Source organism: Octopus sinensis, linkage group LG17, assembly GCF_006345805.1.
Source record: "Octopus sinensis linkage group LG17, ASM634580v1, whole genome shotgun sequence".
NCBI classification, from domain to species: domain Eukaryota; kingdom Metazoa; phylum Mollusca; class Cephalopoda; order Octopoda; family Octopodidae; genus Octopus; species Octopus sinensis.
Genome location: NC_043013.1, coordinates 17,534,018 through 17,544,314, shown reverse-complemented (window position 1 = coordinate 17,544,314; position 10,297 = coordinate 17,534,018). Strand labels below are relative to the sequence as shown.

The following is a 10,297-nucleotide window of genomic DNA, read 5'->3' as shown; positions in this document are numbered from 1 at the left end:
ATGATCTATTTTCCCTTTACTTTGTCTATACACATTTTGCAGTGGAAACAACACAAGCTCTCTCTGAAACATTGGTCTTAAGAATTGTATCCATTCATTTGGATAATTTCTATCTCCATCCTCACTCTAAGGACTCTTAATTGGTCTGTATGCATGTGCACATATCATACACATTCAGACATCACATGGATAAATTTTCTACATACAAAACTTTGCTAACACTTCATATTCTTTCTTTTCTGTATTGCTAATGAGGTTGTAATAAGTTACATTGACTTCTTTATCTACCTACTTTGGCCTACATAGGGTTTTAGGAATAAATGTTCTGATTTGATCCCTGAAATCTAGTTTATGCTTTAATCCAGCCCACAAAGCCAAACAATTTTGATACTCCCTCTAAAGAATGTAGAATATGGGCATCCAGTTTGCTGCCTACATTCTTTATTGCATAGAATATTTTACAGTATTTGTTCTGGATTCAAATCTCAAAGTCAGTTTTACTTTTAATCCCTGCAGGTTCAATAAAATGAAGAACAGATCAGGACAGTGAACTGGAAGAATTGTAAGAACACTGGGCAAAATACCTTGTGGTATTTGTTCCTGCTCTTTTATGTTCTGATCCCCCCAGGTAGGTGTGGCCAACTTGACAGTATTTAGCAGAAGCAAGAAGTTAACAGAGAAACTGATTTTGTTTTCTTCATTAAAATTCCATGGAAAACCTAGCATTTATCAAGACAGTTACTGACTGTTTGCTGACCGAAGGGAGCAGAAAGGAAAGACGAATCAAAGTCCTCAGGGAGGCATTGCTTCATAGTTACTATTCACAGCTGTCATATCATTTCTCCCCCCCTCTCTCTCACCCCCTCCACACACACACAAGTGCGCAAACAGTTCTACAACAACAGCCTCTGATTCTCTGAACTAACAAAGCTTTGCATGACCTCAGCACTCAATGCCACAGTACCCTTCTTCCTACATCCTTTACAAAGCACTTCATCCAATTTTTCTTCTCCAAGAGTTTCTACCTGTTAGAAATCTTTTGAATTGAAATGTATGATTCAACAGTGTAGACAACAGAAGCACTGCATAATTAATGAGATTTTCAACGATGTGCAGCATTGAAGCTTAATGTTTCTGCTGAACTAAATCCATGTAAGATAGTGGTCGTGTTGTTGCTAACAGAAGCACAAGACAAACGTTCTAATCTTCTGAAATATCAAATGCTCTGAAAGAATCCTATTCTTCAATTCTGTCCCAAATAGTTTTCCTGCCATTCAGCATATGTATATCGACAAAGGGTGAATGGTCTTGTAGTTAAGGTATGCCTCTAATGAAACTCATGGCTTTGGAGTTCATTCTAGTGTTTTTTTTTTTTAACAAGACCTTATATTCTCTGTAGCCCTATTCACCAAACTGTTTAAGATACAGTACAAGTACTTCTGACAATGTGATACACTGCAATTTTGTTCAGCTCTCAGCTACTAACATTACAGATACTGAGGTAGCAGCTCCAAGGAGCTTTTAAGGATCAGAGCTTAGCTCCAGGTTCATGGTATGAAACACAAGATACATTGCAAACTTAAAAAAACCCACCAGTCTACTGTTAGATAGAATTCAATATAACAAGGTACTAGTACCTATTCCTTCCGGCCGACAACAACGTCAACTACAGCAATGTAGAATAAAATCAAAAATACTATATAACACTTTTATCAAAGTTGAACTCACTGGAATATTTAGTTATAACCCTTCATATTCTAAGTTCAAATCCTATGAAGGCCAAACTTGCTTTTCCTTCTGTGGTTCATAAAATAAAGCACCAGTCAAATGCTGTAATTGAACCATTTTTTATAATGCATTCTTGATGCAATGATATTATAAGCAGTAACGAAGACTCTACAAAGTCAGTGAACAGATTAATGGTGTACATAAACGGTAGCTTGTTACATTATCAAACAGGGAGACCTGCTTTATGGGATTATGTCTCTTGTGACAAGAGTGAAAACTACTCTCTCACCAGTCATCCTGAAATGCAAATAGTAAAAATTTGCGGGAAATGAAGAAAAGCAAACTTCAATGTTCCCTCTGGTGGGAAATTAAAAAATTCACACTGAAAAATAAAAGAGGGAAAAAAAAGAACATTCAAGTTGGCAAATACTTTTATTTTCTCTCCTGTATGACTGTTGACAGATTCCGTGAGAAAATAACAAACTGAAAGGAAAAACTGAAAAAAGATCTTCCTAATCTGTGTAACTAACGTAAATGATATGCTAAAAAAATGTGGTCAGTCAGTACTTAGAAATTGCAAAAATGCTTTATATATTGACAAACATATTGTATGAATGTGTTTTATAAACATTGATCTATTCAATAACAACAAAACCAAACAGGGAACAAAGAAAATGAAATAAACTTTATTGTTAGCAATTTGTATATTTGTCATAAAATAGACATAGGTGGGAACTGAAGTTTTACTGTGGCTAAAAAAAAAATGTTGATTTATACACTATTATACCATAAATTTGATACAGGGGATCCATATAGGATCGATGCATATCATATTAAAGTACGCCACAATTATTGATTATTGGCTAGACATAAATGATGTAAAACAGACAGTTAAGTAATTCATTTTATATATATAAATATATATATATATACGGGACCTCTGGAAATATGCTGTGCTGCAGAAGGCTCAGCAAGCGCAAGTGTGACCATAACCTTGTGGCCAATGCTAGGGGTGTAACCAGTCCACTTATGCGTGCCTTTTTTTCATTGGACACTAAACTCTGCTTGCAAAGACCAGTTGAGGCAAGTGAAATCGAAGTCGAAATCAAACTCGGTGACTGGCATCTGTTGCTAGTGGAGCGCTAAGAGTACCATACGAGTGAGATTGTTGCCAGAGCAACAAGCTGGCCTTCGTGCCGATGGCACGTTAAACACATCATTCGAGCGTGATCGTTACCGCACATAAAAAGCACCATTTGGGCATGGTCATTGCCAGTACCACCAAACTGGCCCTTGTGCTGGTGGCACGTAAAAGCACCCACTACACTCTCGGAGTGGTTGGCATTAGGAAGGGCATCCAGCTGTAGAAACTCTGCCAGATCAGATTGGAGTCTGGTTCGCCAGACCTCAGTCAAATCGTCCAACCCATGCTAGCATGGAAAGCAGACGTTAAATGATGATGATAATGATACACACACAGACATGTATGTGTATAAATATAACTTTCACCATGTCAAGGTTGACAGTGACTTCAAAGTTTTAGCTTGCTCCTCTTCAGACTGGTTTACTTTGGCATGCTCCTTTTTTTCAGTAGTTAGCACGATAGGAGTAATAAGGTGTAGTGTAAGTAGACAGGTGAAGTAATGTAGGAAAAGGCAGAAAAAGGGTGAACAGGGGGAAAGTATGTACTTGCAGGGTGTGAGTTGTTAGATAAGTATGGTGAAGAAATCAGGGTCACAAGATGGGATCCTTTATACCAGGACACATTTAAACAGTCAAGGAAACAGTGACATTCCATGCCCATCACCTTTTAATTTTTGAACCCATTGTTTTACAGTAAAGATGAACTGGATAATCACATGTAACATTCTAATATTTAGAGATATGTACAGATTAGGAGACTAAAGGCAATTTGCAGGCAGAATCGTAAGCACACCACCAATCCACTGCCTTCCTCTTCTCTACCCCCACCTTAGGCACCAGCACCATCTCAATGCCCACCAGGGGCAGGTGTGGTAGTGCCCACTTTGAGAACCTATGCTTTAGGATATCTTCTAAGCGTTACCCACTATTCTTGTCTTTTTGGCCCTAAAGCCATATTTTGCTTGTCTGTTCGTCCTTGTCCACCATCCTAAATCACACTCTGTGTTGTCTTTGTTTTGTTTGCTCTTGGCCCTGAATTCTCTGCAAAAAAATTTGTTGCAGGCGCCGCCATATGGGAAGCCCTCAGTCTTATTATTAGTGGTACAAAACTGAGTATTACCAACTGATTGATAACTGATGAAAAATTAGGGACCTTCTGTGTTTGTCTCCCGCCTGGTTGTACCCTCAGTATACATTATGCTGTTTGTTTATTTCCTATACATTTTTCATTTATTGTTTATGTGTGCATGTATATATATATATATATATATATATATATATATATATATATATATATATATATATATATGTATGTATGTATGTATAAGAATCAAATGGTTTTGGTAGTGTGCAGAATAATATATTAGTAAAAATAAAAAAGTTAGTCAGAAATGAAGAAATTGTTTCTTAGTTTATTTATATATGGATACAGAAAGTCTTCAAATTTTCCAATGAAACAAAAACAAAATAAAGTAGAATATTTACTTTCTATCTAGCACTTGAGAAAGCTTTATTTCATTCCACTTCATTTCCTTGGAAAATTTGAAAACTTTATATACTCATATATAAATAAACTAAAGAGCAATTCCTTCACTCTTGACAAATTATTACACACAGATATATGTGTGTGTGTGTGTGTATAAACTCACTGTTAAAAATGTTGGGTGTGCGTGTGTACTGTTACTTAATAAATGCAAAAATTGCATTGTAAATAAACAACAACGCATAAAAAACGTATATGTACATTGAGGGTAAAACTGGATGGGAGACAGGCGCAGAGGGTCCCTAATTCTTCATCAGTTATCAACCAAAATGGTAATACCATTCCAATTCATAATTAAATTACTTCTTACGTATGTATCGTCGTGGCATACCAGCAAATGGTTTTTACATTGAATCATAGACTGGTGATTCTGTTTACTCCTGGTTCAATTTGAGCAGGTGATGTTGATAAACTACAAAAATAGAGAAATATCAGTAACCATTGCTCTTGAATGGGATTAGGGGTCAGGGGTGAGTTGTCTTGCCTCTCAATGACTTTCAGGTGTTTTAACACTGAGTGCTTTGAGGGAGTCATCCCCACTGTGCTAAACTGCAGTGTACTAGCAAATAGGCAAAACGCATAGGTTGAGTATGTACAGTTGATTATATATATATATAAATATAATAATATTAGTGAGTATAACTCCAAACTTACAGGGAAAAATTCAATTGAGTATTAAATCAAATTTCACAGTATAAGTATATAAAATATAAATTAGAGATAAAACCACTATTATTCAGTGTAAAAACCATTTGCTGGTATGCCACGACGATACATATGTAAGAAGTAATTTAATTATAAATTAGAAGCAGTGCTTCAGGAAGTTGTGAAGAGACCACATAGAATTGACATGCTACATTCTTCATCTCATATAAAATCTTCATTTTACATTAATAACTACAAAGTTTAACTACACAAAATAACAGTATACCTTAGAAATTCAGTAGACATTCCAAGATTTAGATGCGCAGTGTAAATAATAAATTTATGACCCTGTAATTACTAAGACTAATTTAATTGAGTTAATTACTGTTTTATGATATATTTTATAAACAATAAGATACCATACTTTAGAATTTTTGTAGACATTCAAGGATTCCAGATGTGTAAATAAATAATAATCTGGGAGGCAATGAAGGAAACTGTAATTATTTTGATTAATTAAAATTACTTAATTACCATTTTCTAGCAGATTTTACACACAATAAAATACCAGAGTTCAGAAATTTTACACACATTCGTGGATTCCCACATATTTTCCCCTTTCAATGTGGTCCCTGCTGTTTTATAAAAGAGGATCGATGTTGATGTATGAATTTGACAAGTTTACCGAAAAAAATTATTGCTTACCTTAATTTATTTATTTTTGTGCAGAACAAAATTAGATGTTCAAGAATTAAAAATTTTCCAAAGCCCCTAAATTATATTTTTAAAATCCGTGACGCACCTTGATACTTCCTTGCAACTAATCACTGGAGATAATATATACTAATTGGTTCTTTCTAAATTTGTTTCTTCGTTTTATTTTACCTGTATTATTAATACAGGTAAAATAATAATAATAATAATAATGATAATAATGATAATGATGATAATAATAAAAACCTACGTAACACTATATATTAATGATTTCATAACCTAAAAGAACTGGAGGTATATTTAGACAAACTTTAAAAGCAATCCATACTTTACATAAAACCCTTCACACAAAAATTACAATATCAATTGTCTGGCGTCATTGAAGTTAGTTTTTCTCAGCGAAATATAAACCTGATTTGTATGAATCTTTCACAAGTTCTTCTTCCCATGACCATAGGACAGGGCAAGTTGTCAAGGTTAGCCTTGATCAAGCAAACGCCTATGAATAAAGGCGTTCCAGTTGTGGCCATTCTGTAATTTTGCAAATCAGGTACTACAAAATTGCTTGATGTATCTGTCTAGCTTTTTTTTTTTTTAATGATAGTAAGATGTGAGGATCTTTTCCTTTTGAACGGCAGTTTGTAACATAATTTCTAGGTAACTAAAAAGTTTTAAACTTCGTATACTGGTAGAATGTGTTTATAAAACATATTTTTCTCTTGGCTTTATTGAGAAAATTCTATAGTTTGTAACATATTTCGTCTTTAATTTCTTGCATTTCGGCAATTTTAACCAATCACTGGCATCCATTTAGGTAAATAACATTCTGTGCATAATGAATATGTCCCTCGTTTAAGAAACAGATTAGGTTTATTTACATTTGTGAAGAAAAAAATACCCTTCCCCCACCCCTAACCCTAACCCTAAATCTAAAATAGATTGAAATGCAATAGATTGATACTAGGGTTATAATTATGGGTGACAATTTCATACGACACTGCTATAAAAAACTTAGCGGTGTCGTATGAATTTGTCACCCATAATTATAACCCTAGTATCGATCTATTGCATTTCAATCTATTTTAGAGTTAGGGTTAGGGGTGGGGGAAGGGTATCTTTTTTCTTCACAAATGTAAATAAACCTAATCTGTTTCTTAAACGAGGGACATATTCATTATGCACAGAATGTTATTTACCTAAATGGACACCAGTGATTGGTTAAAATTGCCGAAATGCTCGAAATTTCATTGAAATATCTTACAAACTATAGAATTTTCTCAATAAAGCCGAGAGAAAATGATGTTTTATAAACACATTCTACCAGTATATGAAGTTTAAAACTTTTTAGTTATCTAGAAATTATGTTACAAACTGCCGTTCAAAAGGAAAAGATCTGGATGTGATTTGATGATCTAGCTGCTATATGTAGCAAATCGAGCAATAGGCTGGAAGTTCTTCGTTGACCAAGATAGGCTTTCATCCATTATAAAATAATGGTTTCTAATTTAGGCATCAAGGCCAACAATTTTGAGATATTGGTCCGTATCACCTTGTACTTGAGCAATTCCTTGCTTTACTGAATCCAAGGACAACTGGACTCAAAACACCATAGGATATTTTTCTGACGCTCTAACTATTCAGCCTGTTCACCTAATAATGATTTCAAATTTTGGCACAAGGCCAGCAATGTCAAGGGAGGGGTTAGGTCGATTATATCGACCCAGTACTTGACTGGTACTTATTTTGTCAATCCCAAAAGGATGAAAGGCAAAATCGGAAGTTAAACTTCAGCAGAAGTTAAACTCAGAACGTGAAGAAGAATGAAATGCCGCTAAGTATTTTGCCCAACGTGCTGACGATTCTAACAAGGTTAATGTATGCAGGATGGCTAGTCAGAAAATGTTAAAAGAAAGGACAAAAAGCAATAAATCAAGTAAAGAAAAGAAAGGCCGCGATGAATATGCATATACATATATATATATATACACATATATTTTTTAATAATATATTATTATTAATATATGGAAATTAATATCCAAACTCATCATAAAGATATACCCGTGTGAAAGAAATTATTGTATTAAAAATATATATAAATAAATAAATATAAAAATATAAATATAATGTATAAAATAAATTCGATAGTTTAAAAATTTTGAATTAATTATTTAAGCATCTTGTGATTGTTTCGCAGAAGAGTTGTCCCTATAATGAAATCCTATATTGATAAGCATTTATAGACAACCCTTCTGCTCTTCAGAGATATAAAATATGAATATTGAATAATATATCGAATGATAGTCTTTTTTTAAAAATCATAGTTTTTTAAACTATCATATATATATATAAATATATATCTATATATATAAGCATATCCACAAGTTGTAGAAGTATTGGATTTAAAAATGTGGCCAAAGTAATTTTTAGAAAGATGGCAGAAAATCTCATTGGTTTCTTGGAAGTCAGCTGCAAGACGTAGCTTTGGCGTGTTAATAACCAGAGAAGGCAGGCGATATGGGGAATTATTGAGAGACATAGCCAAGAAACTATAAAGTCGGACGGTTACAAATTATCATCACTGATGGGGTGCTGAGAACAATCTACAAGAAAATATGTGTTCCAGATTCAATTAATCAATACCCTTTCTAAGACACAAAGGTGAGGTTTAAGCGAGATTTCTCTCTTCCTATTGATGTGTGAAGAAAACCGTATCAAGTTGTGTTGTATACATACAATAAAAGGACAATTTATATCATCATCATCATCATTTAGCGTCCGCTTTCCATGCTAGCATGGGTTGGACGGGTCAACTGGGGTCTGTGAAGCTGGAAGGCTTCGTCAGGCCCAGTCAGATCTGGCAGTGTTTCTACGGCTGGATGCCCTTCCTAACGCCAACCACTCCGCGAGTGTAGTGGGTGTTTTTTACAGTATTAAATGCCCATTACGGCTAATCTTACCAATCAGTTTCGCACTAGGAATACAACAGAGTGCTGGGTAACAATCTAATTATATAACTTTACACTCATCAGAGTTAGCCGATATGGAAAGGAATATGGCGAATCATTAAATGTATCACTACAGATTAAAAAAACCAGTACAGATTATCAAGATGTACATTAAGGAAATTATGTTCAACAAGCAGTGTTAGATTCAAATAGTAACAGGTGTCTCATACTTAATGTAAATACATCATGGAAATCCAAATTAAATGCGGTATTCTCTCGGCCAATTGCAACATCAGTGCTTTTCCATCACTGCTTTCCTATGGATTTTGTCATAACTAGCAGGTACGTGCTACTGACAAAACCTCAAAAAAACATAAATGTAGAGCTAGCATTTTTGTCACTGCTGCTGGACTATTTTTGTCACTGCTACTGATATATTTCTGTGTTAACATAGTATGTCCATAGGAGATGTTACTGGCACCTGTGCTGGTGGCATGTATAAAAAGATTCAAGCGAGGTCATTGCCAGTACCACCTGACTGGCCCTGTGCCGGTGGCACGTAAAAAGCATCCACTACACTCTCGGAGTGGTTGGCTTTAGGAAAGGCATCCAGCTGTAGAAACTCTGCCAGATCAAGATTAGAGCCTGGTGCAGCCATCTGGTTCGCCAGCCCTCAGTCAAAATCGTCCAACCCATGCTAGCATGGAAAGTGGACGTTAAACGATGATGATGATGATCTATTAAGTACAACTAAAAATAGGAGACACTTGAAAATAAAATCGAGCTATATATTGAAATACATATAGTGTACAAGTTTTTCAGGATTGATCTATGCTACCAGCAGTCAAACGTATTTGTGTTATTGATCTGATTTCTCGAATGTTTCTGCACACCATCGATTTCTGCATCAAGATAATAGACTGTAAAATCCTTATACAACTACTTTTCTGCTGATGAAAGTATCACGTCCATATATGGCCAACCGCTAGACTCATGAATAAGCACTAGGGCTGGCTTTAGACAATTTGTTTATAGTGGGATTTGAACTTACAACATAAAGGAGAGTAAGGATCTTGTCTAGCCCTGTTGATACTGCCAAATAATAATGATAATTTTTAACATGCATTCCAGGACCGGTAAAGAACCGGTAGAAGTACCTGAAGACATTAACAGTTCTGCCAATAAAACATTCGTTAATAATATTAATATTTTCCAGGTTATCTACTTCATCTTTAGTGTATTTACTATATTACAATTATGCTTGCATCAGTTTGATTTTTTACCTATTTCCATTCTTGATCTGATGAAGAGAACACTGACAGTCGTAATGTCAGTGTTTCCAGAGAAAGTAACAGGGTAATATGGTTTCACAGTTTCACAGAAAAATTTCAATACAAATAAGCTGTAAAACAACGTAAAGTACTAAAAGTACAAGTCTTGCCAAAAAATTTCATCAACTACAACTTTCCAATCTTGACCTGGCCATTCTTTAACTCTTAACCCAAGCCATCCTTCCTACCAAACTAACAAATAATAATACGGTTGTTCACGATTCATTTCGAAAGTTTTCTGCTTCAGA

The 10,297-nt window shown here is 34.7% G+C and overlaps 1 protein-coding gene across 3 annotated transcripts in view; it reads right to left on the bottom strand.

Moving 5' to 3' along the window:
• LOC115220696 (F-box/LRR-repeat protein 7) overlaps positions 1-10,297 on the bottom strand; it is a 46,907-nt gene that overhangs the window by 28,966 nt on the left and 7,644 nt on the right. The window contains exon 1 of one of the 3 annotated variants that reach the window (XM_036510417.1): positions 5,765-5,823. The exons of the other annotated variants lie outside the window; for them this stretch is intronic. The gene's annotated coding sequence lies outside the window, so the exon portion shown is untranslated. Of the gene's footprint in view, positions 1-5,764; positions 5,824-10,297 lie in introns of those variants that run through there. 3 annotated transcript variants of the gene reach the window in all.